Source organism: Condylura cristata, unplaced genomic scaffold, assembly GCF_000260355.1.
Source record: "Condylura cristata isolate star-nosed mole 26May11 unplaced genomic scaffold, ConCri1.0 scaffold00016, whole genome shotgun sequence".
Lineage (NCBI taxonomy): Eukaryota > Metazoa > Chordata > Mammalia > Eulipotyphla > Talpidae > Condylura > Condylura cristata.
In genome coordinates this window covers 37327741-37346129 of record NW_004567117.1, presented here as the reverse complement: position 1 = coordinate 37346129, position 18389 = coordinate 37327741, and positions in this window count along the sequence as shown.

Genomic DNA, 18389 nt, shown 5'->3' with positions numbered 1-18389 from the left:
CATGGGGGTACAGGTATCTTTTTCAATCAGTGTTTTTGTGTCTTTTGGGTAGATACCTAGGAGTGGGATTGCTGGGTCGTAGGGAAGCTCCATGAAACCTCCAGAATTTTTGACAAAGCATGAGAGCCTGGGGTTCATGAGACTGCTAAGATTGGAGAATGAGCTGAATTCCTGTGTTTTTTCTGCATACAAGAGGAGGAGTGTAGGCCAGAGGTGTGGGGAGTGAGAGGATTCAGCAGAGACAGCGTGGGGAAGCAGAACAGGCGGATTGACTGAAATCCACTGCTGAGGGGAGCAGCGAGTGAGGCAGGAGAGGTCTGCTGTGCCCTGTGGGTCAGCGCCCTGGTCGGGATTAGTCTCATGTTGCAGTGGCTGTGGACAGCTTCATAGTGCTGAGACTTAAACCCTTGCACCACAGGGAGGCCCCTGAAATTGATTTTTTCCTAGAAAGTGGTTAAGATGGCAGACGCATGTAGTACTTCATCTCAGCTTTATTCCAAAATGCCTTGGAGATAAGAATGCAGGGAGCTGAGGGGAGAGGGTGTGTGGCTGCATTGCCCCTGAAGCTGAGGCCCCTTGGCATCTGTCACGCAGTTAGCTGGTGCTGACACTGCTCTGTGCCGGGCAGTGTGGAAACTGGGGGGACCTGGCCCACAATCTGGAGGCCTTTGCAGATGACAGGTGCCTTCCAGGACATTGGCAGTATAGGATAAAAATCCTAACTTTCCTCCAGAACTGACTTGTGTTAAAAAATTTTTGCTTTTAGTGGGAGGACGGTTAGAAGGTGAGAACAACTCATATTTAAATAATTAAAAAATGAAATACTAAAATGTCAGATTGTTTCCACCTTAGCATAAAAGGCATGGTTTTCCAGGGCTTCCCTGGTTAGCTCGGTGCTAACAAGCTATTCACAGCCACTGCAGCACTAGTTTAATCCCCAGTCAGGAAACTGACTGACATGGTGTGGCAGACCTCTCCTGGCCTGCCCACTGCTCCCCTCTCAAACCCTCCACCCCTACACTTCAGCTCTTATATGCATAAATAAATAAAAATTCAGGGAAAAAATGCACGGTTTTCTGAGTAAGCTTTGAGCCTTGGTATGTATGGACAGTGGGATAGAGGGCGGGTCATTTGCATCTCTAGACTTGGGCTTATCTGTGTAGCAGCATACAAAACAAACCTTTGTGGTAGACACCGAGTCTGCCCTTAAGGAACTCACATTCTAGAGAAGACAGATAATAGGTAAATCATAGGGTAGATTCAAAGAGAAGTGTGAGGGTAGATAAAGAGGCAGAAGGGGACCTGGGGGTAGAGAGGGTGGCATCTGAGCGAAACCTCAGCAGGGGCCCTCTTTGGTGGTGCAAAGGGTTGGGGTGCAGCACTATGAGGTTCAGGGTGGGTGAGAGGTGCTGAGCCATATGAGTCACCTCCCTGCCCGGGGCTCAAACTCGTGCTAGGGGTTAAGTCTGGAGACAGTTTTGTAGTCCTGGGTCCCCTAGAGCATTAAAAAAAAAACAACAGGGCCCTCCCTGGTGGCACAGCGGGTTAAGCACAGCACTAAGAAGCTTAAGCTACTTCAGCATGAGTTCAATCCCTGCCTGCTCTGGAGGAGATCCACATGGCAGACCTCTCCTGGCCCGCCCGCTGCTCCCCTCAGCAGTGTGCTTCATCGATCTGCCTGTTCTGCACCCCGCTCTGTCTCTGGTGAATCCTCTCACCTTCCGCATCTCTGGCCTGTACCCCAGTTCTACATGAATAAATAAATAAACAAACAAACAAACAAACAAACAAAACCAAACACACACACACACAAACACACATATATAAAATAGTTTGTTTTGACATCATTTTGTGCATTTTCCCATCTCAGGTGCAATCCCCTTGGGCTTCCCATCACCAAATCACCACCCTGGAGCACTTTTTTTTTTTTTAGTAACAGTTAACCTAGAGCACTTTTAAGTGAGACTTTTAAGTTGAAAAATCAAATGTGGTTTGGTAGAGAGAATGGAAAGTGTTTTTGCAAAAACATTTCTAGGTAGCTAATACTCATTTATGTTTTTCAAAATAGTTAATAAAAGCCCATTTCTCAACACCTTGTCCCCCTCCTTACCCCCAAAAGGAAGAAAATCAGTAAAGCCTTGCTAGCCACAAAGCACTAAAGGTTAGTTTTGCAAAAGAAGCTCATGGCAAAGACATTTTGCCAAAATAACAAAAGGCAGTAATGGCTGTCCCTGTAGACAATAGCTTCAGCGTTCCAGCGGGGACCTCGAGGCTACTTTTATCAGATGCAGATGAAGTTATGTCTTCGACAGGAAACCAGAAAGTATGAGGCCTCTCAATTGCACTTGGACAGGACTTAGTGAACATAAAGGTTAGTGGTCTTTGGGAGAACCAAAGGGCATTTTATTTGCTAATAAAATTTCATTTATTACATTGTCTCAGCATTATGTGATGATTCCCAGTCCAGAATAGCCTTAGCATTCATTGAATATTAATAGCACAAAGTTTACTGTCTCCAAAGTCGGTGTGGCTACTTCCCATCTTCTATATATGTCTAAGCTTGCATCTTTCTCATGTAATCTGTGTATTTTAGAATTTGTCTGGCAGAGCTCCACATTCTTAGGGGTCATTTTCTGTCCCAGCATGTTCTAAATCAGTGGTGGCTTCCCTAGTAGCTGCCTGTATTTTACTCTTCTTTCTAGATAAAGATAACAGTATCTCTCCTTAGTACTCAAGCAAACCTTGAATGAATGTTTTAAACTCCTTTTCTCTCTTCTGTTCTGGTTTGGGTTTATGTTCTAGTTAAAGAGACAACGACTGAGTAGCTGATGAGAGCTTGAGTTTTTGATGTAGGTGTGACTTCAGTTGTTTCCTCTTAGATACAGTGACGTCAGCGTTACTACTAACCCTGGTTTTATTCAATCTGTCTTAAGTGCAGGTCCACAAAGCAGAACGTGAGAAAGTTGAAGTGATTTGTGCAACTCCTAAGTCTGTTGATTGTAAACTTCTAGAGACAAAGACCCACATTAGCTTTATTAAAAACTTTACAAAGGCAAGTCAACCTTGGTCCTTGGGGAGGCTTTATACCCTGACAGCTCCGGAAATACCACTAGCATTGAGTGGTGGAGGCAGGGCGCGCTGAAAATCCTAAGCAAAGCGGCCCATCCAAAAGGTCCCCAGTGTCAAGGGGACAAATTGTGCCTTAATCCGCAGATGGGAATCGCCTTCAAATCCTGGGGTCCCACAGGACTTATTCCCAGGCAATTTCATCACTCATAAGGTGATGTCTGTTTCTGTGGCCTTCAGAAGCCAAATCCTCCTGGTATTTTTAAACAAGATTTATTTTTATTTATGCATACAAGAACTGGGGCATAGGCCAGCTTGGGGTGGGTGGGTAAAAGGATCCACCAGAGACACATTGGGGTGCAGAACAGGCCCATCAACTGAAATACTCTGCTGATGGGAGCAGCAGGAGAGACAGAGGTCTGCTGCGCCATGTGGGTCAGCTTCCTGGCTGGGGATGGAACTCATGTTGCGTTGGCTGGTGATTGCTTCCTAGTGCTTTGAGACCTGACTTCTGAGCCCCGGAGAATCCCCCCCCCCCCCAACTGACTTTTTATCTTGCATCCAGCGTTTCATCACTGCCAGCCTGTCACTTCCTTTGTGTGTCTCTGGAGTACCCCAAACATCCAACACTGAACCCCAGCCCATGATAGATGGTGCTATTCCTTTCTACTTGGTGCCACTCACCTGAGCTTGAACTGTGACCCCTTTCTGTCTCAGCCTGCACACCCCCACCCGCCCCACCCCCGCACATCCATTTCCAATCCATCTCCAAGGTCTGTTTTCTCTAGCTCACAATTAACTGCCAGTGTCCACTGCCTGCCTCTTAGTCCAAGCCACCACCTTCTTCTGGAGCTTCCTAAACCACCCCTCTGTTTCCATCCCGCCCCCCCCACCCCCCTACAGCAGCCTTCACACAGCTGCAAACACTCATTGCTCACCATTGAGGTGTAACACTTACCCCCTCTCCCCAGGCCCAGCCTGCTGTGACCCCTACTTCCCCCACCCCGACCCCCCTCATTCCTATTCTAATTTGGTTTCTGAAGCTGAGGAGCCCTTTCCAGCCCTAGGACTCGAGCTTACTTACTGCTCTCTCGCCTCCCTCTGAAAGACTCGCCTCCCTCTGAAAGACTCGCCTCCCTCTGAAAGACTCCCCCGTATCTTCTGCATTTCCGCTCCTATGTCATTTCCTCATTTCTCTGGCCATTGCCATCCCAGTTAAATCTCCTCTCTGAGAAAATTGTCCTTAGCTTTTCTCCTTATACTCATCAGGATGTAATTCCCTTTATGGGTGGCATTTGTGGTGCGCTGGCCCTGGACTGGGGCCCTCCTGGGAGGGTCCACATCTGTTTTGCCCACATCAGCTCAGTGGCCGACGAATGGCGGAAGCTTATTGTCTGAGTACTTAGCAGAACATGGGTGGGAGAGGTGGGTGCCTGGGTGGGTGAGTGAAGGAGGTCATGCCCATAGATGAGCGGGAAGGGGCATTCTGAGAAGTGGCTATGTCCACTGTATAGACCGGCAGCTTCTCAAATATTAATGTGTGTGAACGTCCTGGAATCTTAGTAAAATGTGGAGTCTGAGTTTTGTCGACGGTGAACTTCTGCACTTCTCAAGCTGAGAGGATGCAGATGCTGGTAGTCTGGGGGTGCCAGTCTGAGGAGCTCAGACACAGGTCGGGAAAGAGCAGGGACGAGGCTGAAGGGGCAGCAGAGGCTGTGTCTGGTGTCGTCCGGTCCATGGGCAAGGAAGGAGATGGCTTCTGTGCTTCCTGTACTTCATTTTCTTCTAGATTTTGTGAGTCACAGAAACATTCCGTGGCTATGTTTGAGGCAGCCTCTATCTACCAGGTCTATCTGAGATCGTTAAAGCTTGGTTTTAGATCAACCCTCTTGCATATTAAAGGAAATAGAGACAAAGAGATGGAGCCACACACATGCACCGCTACGTGCCTGTCAGCGGTTTCAAAGCATCACAGTATGCACGTTAGTGCTGTTGTTGAGCATAAATCCACCTAAATCGTCTCTAATCCTTGTCTGTGTGCCTACAGCACCCTCACTGCCCTGGCTAATCTGCACAATATCCGTTTATGGTTTCTCTCTGGAGCATTTTTAACCAAGACCGTGTTTTCAACCATCCATCACACTTCTTTCTGGATATTCCCCCATCGGCCTGGATATCTTCAGAAAAGACAGATTAGAACTAATCCAGACCAGCTATCGTTTAGAGGATTCAATCTGTTTTTCTAAAAGAACCACACTGTAGCCCAGACTCCAACACATGTCACAGTAGCAACAGCTTTCGCTACGCTGTGAAACTCAGAGGTGAAGGGGAAGGGGGGGAGCTTCCAGTGTGTGGCTATGAGGTCCATTCTTGGCTTGCAGTAAGTGGGGTTCTCAAAAATGACTCAAATGACTACACACGTGACTCATCTGGGGAATGTCAACTATACTGATGCCTGAGACTCCCACTCGGGGACCCCGATGACGCAGCCAGGCTACCCCTGGTTTGGTCTGACACGGACTCAAGGCAGTGGCTACTCTTTGGAAGAAGCCTGTATTTTTTTTTTTTTAAAGATTTATTTATTTATTCATACAGAACTGGGGTACAGGCCAGAGGCTCAGGGGCGGTGAGAGGCTTCACCAGAGACAGAGTGGGGAGCAGAACAGGCAGATTGACGAAGTACACTGCTGAGGGGAGCAGCGGGCGGGTCAGGAGAGGTCTGGCTCGCCATGTGGTCTCCTCCGGGGCAGGCGGCAGGCGGGAATCGAACTCATGCAGAAGTGGCTTCAGATTCTCAGTGCTGTGCTTTAACCCGCTGCGCCACCAGGGAGGGCCGAAGCCTGTATTTTTAAGATTTATTTATGCATACAAGAGCTGGGGTATAGGCAGAGGTGCTACTGGTGGGGGGCAGGTGGAGGGGTGAGAGGATGCATCAGAGACAGTGGGGAGCAGCACAGGCAGATCTACTGAAGTCCACTACTGAGGGGAGCAGTGGGCGGGTCAGGAGAGGTCTGTGCCACGTGGGTCAGCTCCTTGGCCAGGCTCAATGTCGGGTGGGCCTGCATCTCGGTAGGTCAGGTCGGTCTGCATCTGGTGTGGCAGTGTCTGGGACAGCCTGGTAGTGCTGAAACTTTAACCCCTGCACTACCAGGGAGGCCTGACATTTACCAACCTTTTGATGATTTCATGTACCCATTTGTTTCCACTTTGCAGATGGGGAGTTGGGGCACAGACCGACTGGGCCAACACTGGCATGCCCCTCACTATTCTGAGTTCTGGATTCCTCTTGTAAAAGTGATGAGTTTGCAAACTTTCTCTTAGCTCTCAAATAGGCAACTCTTTTATGATTTTAACTAGTCAGTCCTGTTGTAAAAACTCAAGAGAACTCTCCAGGTGCATTTGAAACTGCCTCAAGCATAGAGGGTGAGGAACTCCTTGGTGGAACAGCGGGTTAAAGTGCAGCAGTATGAAGCCAGCTGCAGCTTTAGCACGAGTTCGATACCTGGCCAGGGAGCTGACCCAATGGTTCAGCAGGCCTCTCCTGTCTCACCTGCTGCTCCCTTCAGCAGTGTACGTCGTCAGTCTGCCTGTTCTGCTCCCCACCTCTGTCTCTGGTGAATCTTCTCATTGCCTCTGCACTTCTGGCCTGTACCCCAGTTCTGTATGCATACAGAAATAAATCGTAAAAAAAAAGAATAAGAGGTGAAACATAGGATCAGAAGTGCTCACCTGCAGGCAGAATGGACATTGGTGTTTACACTGCAGCTGACACCTCAGCCGGCTGGCTGACTCATTTGCCTGGGCAGCTACAGCACACAGCTCCAGCTCCTGTCCCTTGGAGGCTGCTAAGTTCCCCATGGGATTCTGAAGCGGGCCGCTCTACAGCTAAGGTCTCTTTGAGTGTTCTAGAACTTGCTCATACCTCCCGGGGTCGCTCAGTGAGTGTCTTTAGGTCGGTTTTTTCATGAATTTGGAACAGCTGGCGACACACCAGCAGCCCCCTCAGGCTTCCCCAAGGGCCACCTCACATGTCACCTGTCACCCTTTGCTCAGACAAGGAAGTTGTCTCCTGTCCAAATCATGATGGAATCAGGGACGTGGCTAGTGAGACTGGACTCTTGACCACTTAGAAATCATTTCCTAATCAGTTAGGGTGAGGAGTCACTGTGGGTGGAAAATGGAAGAGAAAAGGAAATGCAGAACCACATTTCAGGGTAAAATGGGTGATAGAAAAAATTCATTTTCACATGGCAGCAACTCCTTTATCATTCCCACGGGCAACCCCTTTGCCTAAGGGCGATTGAGAGACTTGGAGAGTTACAGAAGGTAAGGGAGAGGCTAGTGTATCTGAGAGTAAGATGATTTCTCTGAGAAACTCTTGAAAACCCTCATTGCTGATGTCATTGTGACTCTCGCCCCTGACAGGTCTTCCGAGAAGTTTCCTTTCCCTCGGTCTCCCCCAAAGCAGCCCCAAATTGGAAACTTGCCTACCATAGTTCAGCAGTCTGATAAGATCTGGCTCTTTTGATTGTTAAATTCCCGAAGCTGTTAATATATGTAAACATATACAGGATGTTTCATACATCTGCACAGAATGACTTGGGAACCCGGCCAGAGAGCCTGTCTCTCCACTGTGAGTGAATCCAGTGAAACCTCCAGTTACTTTTAGATAAATTGTTGTGAATTTTATGCATTTTCCTCTGAAAGGACTTTTTATTTACTTATTTATTGTTTAAAGATTGTATGTATTTTGGGGTAGAAGAACTGGGGTGTAAGCCAGAGGTGCAGGGATAACATGATTCACTAGAGACAAGCCGAACAGGCAGATTGACTGAAATACTCTGCTGAGGGGAGCAGTGTGTGCCACAGGAGAGATCTGCTGTGTCATGTGGGTCAGCTCCTGACCAGGGACTGAACTCAGCCAGTCTTGTTGATAGTGCCAAAACTTAACCCTTTATCTACCAGAGAGGTAGTAAAAGGACTTTTAAATGAAATTGGCAAGTTGACTGTTTTTTCTTTGACGATTTTCTTCTCCTCTTTTCTGGAGCCTGGTAACTGTAGTTAACTGTATGGGTGGTGCCCCAGCAGCCAGCTCGGGAGAGAGCTCCTTTCCTGACTGGCCCCGAGCCCTTTGCCACACATCTCAACCTGTTTGTGTCTTGGTTTCCTTTCTGAAGATGATTAAACCTGATGATTAAACCATAACTTTCAAGAATGGTGGAAGCCCAATTAACATGGGAGATGAAGACTAATAAATGCCTCAGAAGAAAGGCGCCTTATGAATGTGAGGTGGTGTTATTATTGCAGTCATTACCTTTAAAATTATAGGCGGCATGCCAGGCAAGTTGCAGTGGAGGTGAGAGAGTAATTGAACAGAACTCAGTTGAACGTGGTTGCTAGTTGTGTTTCCTTTGCGTGGCATCTCAGCTCCAAATTGAATGGAATCATGAGGTGTGCCTGGCTTGTTTTGCCACGTGACTTATTGGCCAACCCTTTGCATTTATGGTCCAGAGCCATGGAAGGAAGCAGCCTACAAAGAACGATGGGAATTGCTATCCAGTGATGTGTGCTTTCTTTGTTTGGGATCCAGTGTATTGTGTATTCCTTGTCCTGGCATCATTACTACATTTTTATTTTGACTTAGAGCCACAAACACATGAATGGAGATAGTTTAAATGAGGCTGAACTATTTACCTATGTCTAGACAGAATCTATATGTCAAACAGCCTGTGTGCTCACCTATGACTCTGGTGATGAGGAGGAAGAATCCATTCATACTTCCTCCCTCCTCACCTTTCCATTCATTCGTTCACTCCCTTACCAAGTGTTGAGCACCTAATTCGTGCCAGGAACTGTTCTAGACATTCTAGATACAGCAGGGAGAAGGAGATGCTTCTCGCCCTCACGGAGCTTATATTCTCCTGTGGAGAGACGGGGCTCTGGCATCCTGACTGCTAAGTGATGTGGCATCAGCAATACATGCAATGGAAAATATAAATGGGAACCAGGAGTAAAACATACCTAAGCATATTTCAGAGACAGTTAGAAGGTAGGAAGTGACATGAACAGGAGGAGTGTACAGGGCAGCTTGGGGCTGCACTGTTTAAGGTGGAAACTGGGCAGGTGACTTTTGAGCTATGATGTGATGAGGGGCAGAACCTCCTGTTTGTGTTACAGGGAGGCTCAATCCTTACTGAAACTGGTGCAGAAACCATAGGTGCCCAGGAGCCCAAACAAGGAAGGGGGAAACCCGTGTTGCCCATTCTAGGGATACTGGCCACATGCAGAGGCCAAGCAAACAGACTCAGGTATTCTCTGAGAATTTCAATCAATGAGAAGTTCAAAGGGCAGAGAGAGACCGAGGGATTTCAGAACACACATTGCTGATCAGACTCAAATCACCCACCCCTCAGGAACCTCAGGGCAGAGTGGCCCAGGCCCAGAAGCAAAGCCGGCAGGACAGCGAGTGGCATCTGCCTCTCCAAGGCCAGGAGAGGAGACGAGATTGAGTTCCAGATGGATCAGACAATCTAATCTGGATCCATCAAAGGGCCTCTGTCTCTGGAGAACTGGATTCAAAGACGGAAGTCACAAAGAGCAAAGGCCAGGCCTGCCCGTGTCTTCCATTTCTCTCCCTGGTCCCTCCTTCCTGCCCGGTGGCTCCTGGCTCCCCCCCCCCCCCCAGCTCCTTTCACAGCGTGCTGGGAGCTGCAGTGGGTGCCAGTGGCACCAAGCTGGGGGCACTCTGTGGCCTCACTTGCTGACTGGGATTCCTAGTGCCACCTCCCCTGCCAGTCACTGGCAGTCGGTAGATGCAGGCAGAGAGCCCAGAGCCTGGCGGATTCCAGGGCCAGCAGGACTGGGGTGCTGCAGCAGAGCGTGGGGGTGGCAGATTGGCTCAAGAGAGCAAATCTGGGTTTCTTTTGGGAAGAAGTGAGAATCCATCCCAGGGAAGCAGAGAAGTCGCACAATCTGAATTCCCTTCTGGAAGAATTAGTTTGCTTCCTGTGTTGATATCTGACTGAAGGACCCAGCGAGAGGGTAGTCTGGGCCAGCGTTTGGTTAGCAAGCAGGTGGTGAGAGGTTTCAGATTCTGGAAACATCTGTCAGCTGCCCAGGGTTTACTGGTGGAGCAGGTGCTGGTCAAGCATGAGGAAGGAGCAGAGTGGAGCGGGACCCCACCATCGGAGTCCCTGGGAGGATGGTGTGGCTTGTTACTGAGAGGAAGAAGGATGGGCAGAGCAGGTTTGAGAAGCAAAGCGAGGGCTTAGACTTTGACTATGTTTGATTAGAGACCCGAAGTCTTCAACTGAGCTTCCTTTGGTAGCTAGAAGTCTTCAACTGAGCTTCCTTTGGTAGCTAGAATCTTTCAGGAGAACCATCCTCCTCTTTGAATAAAATGCAAAATCCATTTAAATGCAGTGGTGAGTGTCAGGGAGAAGGTAACTGAGACTGCCACTTATTTAACTGCTTCACTGCTGGTGGAGAGAGCAGTTACCGAAACCCGAGGAGGCCCTGTACCTTTCCCTGTGAGAGTCCTCAGAGGCCCCTCCCCCAGTCAGGAGAGCTGTGAAATTAGAGGCTGCTGCTTCTCCCTCTGAGTGATCTCCCCTCAGCAGTCAGCCATCAGCCCAGGCTCCCCTTCTACCTCAGCACTGTCTTCACCTCTGTCTTCAGCAGCAGCAGGCCAGACGGTGGAACTGACTTACAATCCGGGGAGAGACTGACACCATCTCTCCCTGGAGGCCCTGGCCAGAGTCTTCTACATTGCAGTCTGATGGGGGGTGGGCAGCGGCAGGGGGGCGTTCCTCATGAAGAAGCCTCAGGCATTTGTGTACAGTTCTTGAACGACTCCCCGTGTCTCAGGGAGAGACACCACAGCTGACCTCTCTTCCCGGGTGTCTTTCTTGTCTCTTCCCATTTCCATGTCCTCCACTGTCACTTCTGTCACAGGGTAGCTATTTCTGTGGCTCTAGTCTCTCACCAGACTTATGCTTCAGAAGGACAGAAGCCACCTTCCAGTGGTTGACTTGATACTTGTCCTATATCCCGAGACCTTTGTTGAAAGCCTGAGAAGCCTTCATGGCCTCTGTTGCCTTCCAATGCTCTGACAGCAAGTCCTTCACACCTCGCCTCTGTCCCCCTTTCCAGCCAGCTTTCCCAACTGTCTTTTTTTCTATACCTACGGACCTTGAGTAAGGACACTCGTCCTGTCTACTTAAAGCTCTGGAATCTCTGTACCCCTGGTTTCCTCTCCTCTCACTTCCTGTTTCAACCTGATCATAGCCCAACTTGACCTTCAAGGCCCAACTCAAGGAACACCTCTCCTCCCGCTCTCCTACCCTGACATCCCTTCTCAAGTGTTACTGGGTCATCTGCCGGAATCTCGTAGTGTGTTGAATGATGGTGAGGTGTGGATTTGCTACTGTTGCTGCAGAGACTGCAGTGGGGGAGGACAAGGCTGATATTTGTACATATTTTATATACATGGATTTATAGTCTTCATATCTTTATATGTCTTTTCAATACTTTATAAGTAGAACAGTCCTTTGTATTGATTTTTGGGTTAATATAGGAAATGTTAGATTTCTACATTTTGGAAAGTTCTTGATGATGACACCTCCCCCACACACATACCTCCTGTCCTTGAGGACTGTCCTTCAGGTTCCTGAGTGGAACCTGAAGTCACTTGTAATACATGCCTTGTGTATACTGTTTGTTCCTAGACATTCAAACCTACGATAGCTGAATTTGTAAATTAAGCATAGCGAGAGATTAGCAACAATCATTAATAATAAAACAACAATATGCTATCATAAAAGTTAGGTGATTGTGGTCTCTCTCCAAAATATTTTATTGTGTGTAATATTTTAGGGCCGTGGTTGACCACAGGGTAATTGAAACCACAGAAAGCAAATCTGTGGGTAAGGGGGACCCCTGAAATTGTAAGGTGAGGTGAGGACCAACATTACAGGTTTGACCTCAGAGTGCAGGAAGTTTTTGAGGGAACGTGGAGCTCTTTTTTTGGGTCTTAAACCTACAGGGGAGAATGAACCTGTTTCTTCCAGGTTTGAATTTCTGGGCATCTGGCTGTGCTCCCTTCTGTATGTGGTTTTTCTGGTTGCCCCAAGAAAAATAATGAGTACGCAAGTACCTTGAGATTACTAAAACAAAAACAAAAACAACTTGTTCATACTGTTCAAATCTTTGGAAAACAAATGTGTTCTGTTTAGATCATTGGTCCCAATTGCAATAACATTGCCATGGATTGCCTCCCCCTCCAAACCCCACCACCCCAGCCTGTGTGTGGCCTGAGTGGGTCATTAGCACCCAACAGCTTGTCACAGATCAAAAAGGAAACTGCAAGTGACTTACAAAGCACAGATACCTCAAAATGGCCATTCAGCCTGAATTTTGGAAGCTGAGGTAAGGAAATCTGGTCATCCAGATTTTTTTTTAAGATTTATTTATTTATGCATACAGAACTGGGGTACAGGCCAGAGGGGCAGGGGATGAAAGGATTCACCAGAGACAGTGGGGAGCAGAACAGGCCGACTGACTGAAATACACTTAGGAGGGGAGCAGTAGGTGGTCAGGAGAGGTCTGCCGCGCCATGTGGGTCACCTCCCCGCCATGTGGGTCACCTCCCCGCCATGTGGGTCACCTCCCCGCCATGTGGGTCACCTCCCCGCCATGTGGGTCACCTCCCTGCCATGTGGGTCACCTCCCCGAAGCTTCGTAATGCAGTGCTTTAACTCATTGTACCACCAGGGAGGGCCCTCATTCCTATCTTTTAGGAATCATGAAGGAGGTGAGTTGTAGGGTCTGAAGTAAAATGTAGAAGGAAACATTTTGACATGAAAAGCACACACCTGCCTCCACTGCTGCTGCAGGCTGAGCTTGATCAAGCTTGATGAAACCCAATGAACTGTGAAGGACAAATGCCTCATCCGTGGGGGTAGTTTATCTCCAAGAGAAACAGCTGTGTTCATTTTCTGAGGTAGTTGTGTTCATTTTCTGAGGTAGTCGTGATAAGATTTACCATCTTGATTCTCCCATCAGTTGCGCCATCAGTTGCGCCAGCACTAAATCTGAATCTCCTTCTGCTAAACATGAAGTCTCTGCCTCACAGAGGAGAGACACTAAGCGACCATCCAAGTGTCCCTTTTCTGTCCTATCGTTCTCGAACAGCAGCACATGTCCAGATGTTCTCACCTGTAAGTGGCCTTGCACCTGAGATCTGCAGGAGGGAGGCCAGGACATCCCTGTCCCCTACGTGTGGAAACCAAGGACAGGCTGCCCCCCTTGGCTTGCTGTTAACCTTGAACTTCCCACTGCAGCCTGGCCGTGCTCCCATTCCCATCTATGAAGCCTGTCTCCTTGCTTTGGCTCTGGGGGTGCCCTGTTGTGACAGTGGGGGCTGGGGGTGGGGGCAGAGACTAAAGCTTCACACAGGTCTGGAATGAGGACGAGGAGGAGGGGAGACGAGGCGTCTGAGCAGAGCGGAAGGGTGATGGCACTTAGAGACTGAGCTCTGTGACAGCATCTCGTGCAGAGAAGAGGCAAAAGAGCTTTTTGTGATAAACTCTGGAAGAGCTCAAATCCCACTTCCAGACAGCACACTAAAATCTTTGCATGCAACTCCCTTTGGCAGCTGGGATGGGTGGGGTGACTGGAGAGGCTGCCTGAGAGAGAAAGAAAAGAATTCCTGACTTTATGAGCAGGATGCTGGAACCAAACGGACAGGATTTAAGTCCAGGCTCAACTGCATTCTAGCCGGACAGGATTTAAGTCCAGGCTCAACTGCATTCTAGCCGTGAGATCCTGGGCAGCTTTCTTGACCTCAGCGTCTTCATCTGTAAAATGGCGATAATGGGGCCTGCCTCACTGGGTCCTTATGAGCTTTAAATACATTTATAGGAGTTGAGTGCTTGCCCCAGGGCCTGGCACATAGGACGAGCACAATAAAAGCAGGCTAGCATTGCCATTAATACACGATTAATCAGAAACAAGTCACTTCTTGGATGATGCATATCATTTGCGGTCTTGCTGGATGCCTTGGGCTTAGAGCTTCTGCGGGGTTATTTTCTTCTGTCATTTCCATCTTGACTGGGGTCCTCTGAAAGCACCCATTTGCTTGAGTCGGCACCCCCAAGGAGACTTGATAACTGTATTTCTTTTTTTTTAAGATTTATTTCTGCATACAGAACTGGGGTACAGCCAGAGGTGCAGGGGCGGTGAGAGGATTCACCACAGAGTAGGGAGCAGAACAGCCAGATCAATGAAGTACACTGAGGAGGAGAGCAGCCAGGGAGACAGGAGAGGTCTGCTGCACCTTGGAGTTCACCTCCCTGGCTGGGGATTGAACTCGTGCTGAAATGGCTGTGATAGCTTCCTGGTGCTGCGCTTTCAGCAGCTGAGCCACCAGGGAGGACTCTTACTGCATTTCTAATCAGTTTCAACCTCGCTAGGAACTGGTGAACAAATGGCCATCCATATTCTTGGCCCTGGGCTTCCCTGAAAAGGCTGGAGAGAGACTGGGTGAAGAAGGGTGCTGGTAATAGAGCTTAGGTGGAAGGAGTGATTCCATCTCCCTGCAGTTAGAACCTGGCAGACTGAGCGCTGGGGCAGAGTCACTGTGCAGGTGACAGAAAGCAGGCCCAGGATGCTGGTGGCTGCTCACTGGTTTGGAGCGAGCAGGCCACAGTCTTATTATTTCTGACCAATTCTCCCCTTAACACGTCTGGGCCAAGAGACGGCCTTTCTGGCCAATCTTCTGGCTTCCCGAAGTCACCTGTCCTTTGGCTTCAGGTCCAGAGTGTTGGGACAAATTGAGGGGCACCATCTACCCATGAGGACTGGCCCACCAGAGTCTTGAGGGGGAATGGGGCGGCTGAGTGTTGCCTCTCTGCAGACTCACCAGTTTGCTTCCTGAGCAGCTGGATAAATAAAATCTCTGGATTTTTATGTGCAGATTTCTTCACCCGCCTTAGACTTTGTGGACTTTTCACTGACTAAAAATAAAAGTGATGGCTGCTATGGTCAGCCCAGGGGTTAAACTTTTCTCCTGGGCGTGGGTTTCATTTTACAGCTCAACTCATTTCCTCTCTGCATCATTTTCCAATTCTGTCCTTGGCTTGGGGTTCGTTCCCGACTTGGCATGCAATAGCCTTGCCTTTATTTTTAGAACTTTGAGTAAGGGTTAGAATGTGATATTATGAATCCTGCTTGTTTCATCAGGTAGGTAAAATACAAGAGAAAAAGCTGTAAAAGTTTAGCTTTTCAGACACAAAAGCAGTGAAAATGACCTTTTGTCATTGTAATCTAGCATGCATTCTCCTCTCAATTCCCTGAGGCAGTGACTTTGAATATTTAGAAGCACTTTTGGAGGGTGTGATTCTAGAATTCTTAAGGCTTAGAAAAAAACACTCCTTATACTGCCTTATAGAAGTGATATCTTATAGAAGTGATATAAGGGGTGAGGTCTTGAAAATATATGTATAATGAGAGATTGCCATTTCTTTGGGTGTTTACTGTTATTAAAAAAAAAAAATTCAGTTTAGAAGGCTGTGTGTGTTTTTAAGTAAAGGTCCCAGCCCCTGTGCTGGATGTCTGACAAGCCTTGGCTCCAACTCTGCTTCTATTTCTTGGGCCTGAACTGTGCAGCAGAATTTTCTGCAGTGGTAAAAACACCCTCTGTTCAGCCACTAGCTACATTAATGCCGGCTGGCTACATTAATGTGGCTGGCACAACTGATAAATTAGATTCTAATAACTAAAGATTTATTTCAGTTGAACTTAAACAGCCTCATCTGGCAACTCATACGGGCCCTTGCAGAGGACTGCACTTCTCTTACCAGAAAGAGCCTGTGCCTCAGGTAGCAGCTGGCCTTCTGAGGAGCTAGAGCTCTGATGGGTTGAAATGAATCTAGAATCAGGAACTCAAGTCACAGTCCCGGTCCCTAAGCCCTCAGCCACCTCTGCCACGTGGGAGCTGATGAACCAACCCCAGTTCTTAAAAGACCCAAATCTGAAGTCTAAAAAAGAGACTTCGTTCCTAAGGGCTTTTAGCCTTAAGGGACGCATTCCTCAAGGTGCCCTGAACCCTAGAAGAAAGTCGGGGCTCCTTACCCACGTGGCTACCTGCTCACCTCTCACTTCCTGGCTCATTCCTTTGTCATCTACCTCCCACTTTCCATCACACGGGAGACTCCCCTTCCAGAACAGGGGGTGCCTCCCCCTCTGGGCCTTGGCAAGCACAGCGCCCCCTGCCTGGAATGGGCTCCCCATCCTGCCCTGATTGTACTGGGATGGATCTCTGCTGACCTCTTGGTTCCTGCCATGTTTCCCTGGAAAGCCTTTCTGCACGAGAGGTCAGATAGGTGCCACATCTCAGCACCTGCCACACTCCCCTGATGTTGCCTTTTTACCCTCATGCCACAGAGCCTTTTCCCCCTCACACCAGAGCTTCTCAAAGTGTGGTCCTGGGGTGGCAACATCAGCACCACTTGGGAGTGGCTAGAAAGGCAATCTGCTGGGCCCAGCGTGAGTGCTGGATGAGCCCTTCTGGGCACTCTGATTCCTGATGAAGTGAGGGTTCCCTCATCCTTCCCAGAGGTCACTGCATTTTAATTGCTTGAAGTGCAGATAGCACTATGGCCCCCCACCACCCCTTTAAAAAAAAAAGGGTGTGGGGTGGGGAGGTGCAATTCAGTCCATTCCTTTGGTCCCAGGTCTCTGTTTTCTTTTGAGAAAATTCTTTTCATTGAATTACCCATTTGGGAGGTGAAGATATTTTTCTGATTTCTTCCTCTCAGTATGAAAGGCTCAGTAATTACTGATTCTAGACCATGTTATTCCAGTTAGGCATCCTGATCCTTTTAGATGCTTTCTCTGGAATCGAAGCCAGTTCAGTTGTAGAGGAGAAATCGTATGAGAATCACTAAGAACAGCTGCTGGGGTATGTGGATTCACCTGTTTTGCTGTGAGGTAGATTTCCTTTTCTGAGGAACTGCTGGTGAGGTTTCAATTTCGGCTTTGTATGTAAAATTCCTTGTTGGTTTAAAGAGAATAGTGTGCCCATATTCCTTGTCAGAAGTTTCCAGAAAGGGAAAGATGTTGCAAGAGGCTGAGGGTGAAACTGCAGGATGTGTGTTACTCATGGACTGTATCTGGAGAAGCTCTAGCTCCTCCCGCCTCAGGGGAGACCAGCGGTCAGTTCTGGGAAAGTGACTGGAGAGAAGGTGATGGTGGGCGGACGCTTCTCAAAGCTTCCCTCTGGCATCGCTGCAGATTTCCCTCCCTGGTAGTTCTGCTTCTGGTGGGGTCTCAGACAAGACTTTTTCCACAGCTGGACTGAGGCTGGGGATTAAGGCAGAGGTCTCACGACGCCCCTCCCCCATGGTGTTTCCCTATTAACACTCCAAGGCTATGCTGTTAGTAATCCGAATTCATCTGTTTTCCCTTTTATATTTTTGTGAACACAGTGAAAGTCCTTTTGGGGGTGTTAGCCGTGTTTCCCCCAACCCATTGTGTGCTGGGAGGTTGGTGCAGCCTGAAAAGTCCAGTACCGCAGCACAACCCCCTTTTCCTGGTGTGGAGTTGTTAGAGGACAGGGGGAGAGGGACACCCCTAAAGCCCCCAAAACCAACCTGCTCTAAGTGGGTTCTGCCATCTGCCGCAACAAGAGAAAACATATGAAACTTTAATGAAAAGGGACTTTAATACAGTACATATGCAATACAGAACACAAAGAATAGAACTTCTAAATCAAACACCTGAAGTGACCCATCCCCTCGTGGGCAAAAGTCAACCCAAAAGGGATGGGCCCAAAACAAGGCCTTAAAGCTGCCACTAGACTAAAGCACCTTCTGGCCGGGACCCATGGAAAGGGTCAGAAATGGCCAGACAAATCTGGGAGGAAAAGAGCAAAATCAAAATCAATATAAATGCTGCCATAGTCACCTCCCTGCAGGTCTCTCACCCACATCAGCCTTAACCAGTCCAGGGCCAGGAAACAAGCCCGGTTTCTTCATCCCATGCTTGCTGCTCTGTGTGGCTTCCTCAGTCTCCTCCTTCATCCTACTTCATTCTCTTTTCTCCCTTCTCTTCTCTCCTTTTTCTCTGCTCAGCTCCACCCTCCTTCTGGGTGGGGCAGGGAACCTGGAACTTCCCTTTTTCCTAGGGACCCCCCTGTTACAGAGTGACTGTTCCCTTCTCTGCTTTGGAGTTCGGGGATGGTGATTAATTGAGAGACCCCTAGCAGCTCTCCTTCAGGCGCAGAGGGCGAGTGGGCAGTAGCAACACAGGTCAGAGAAACCAGG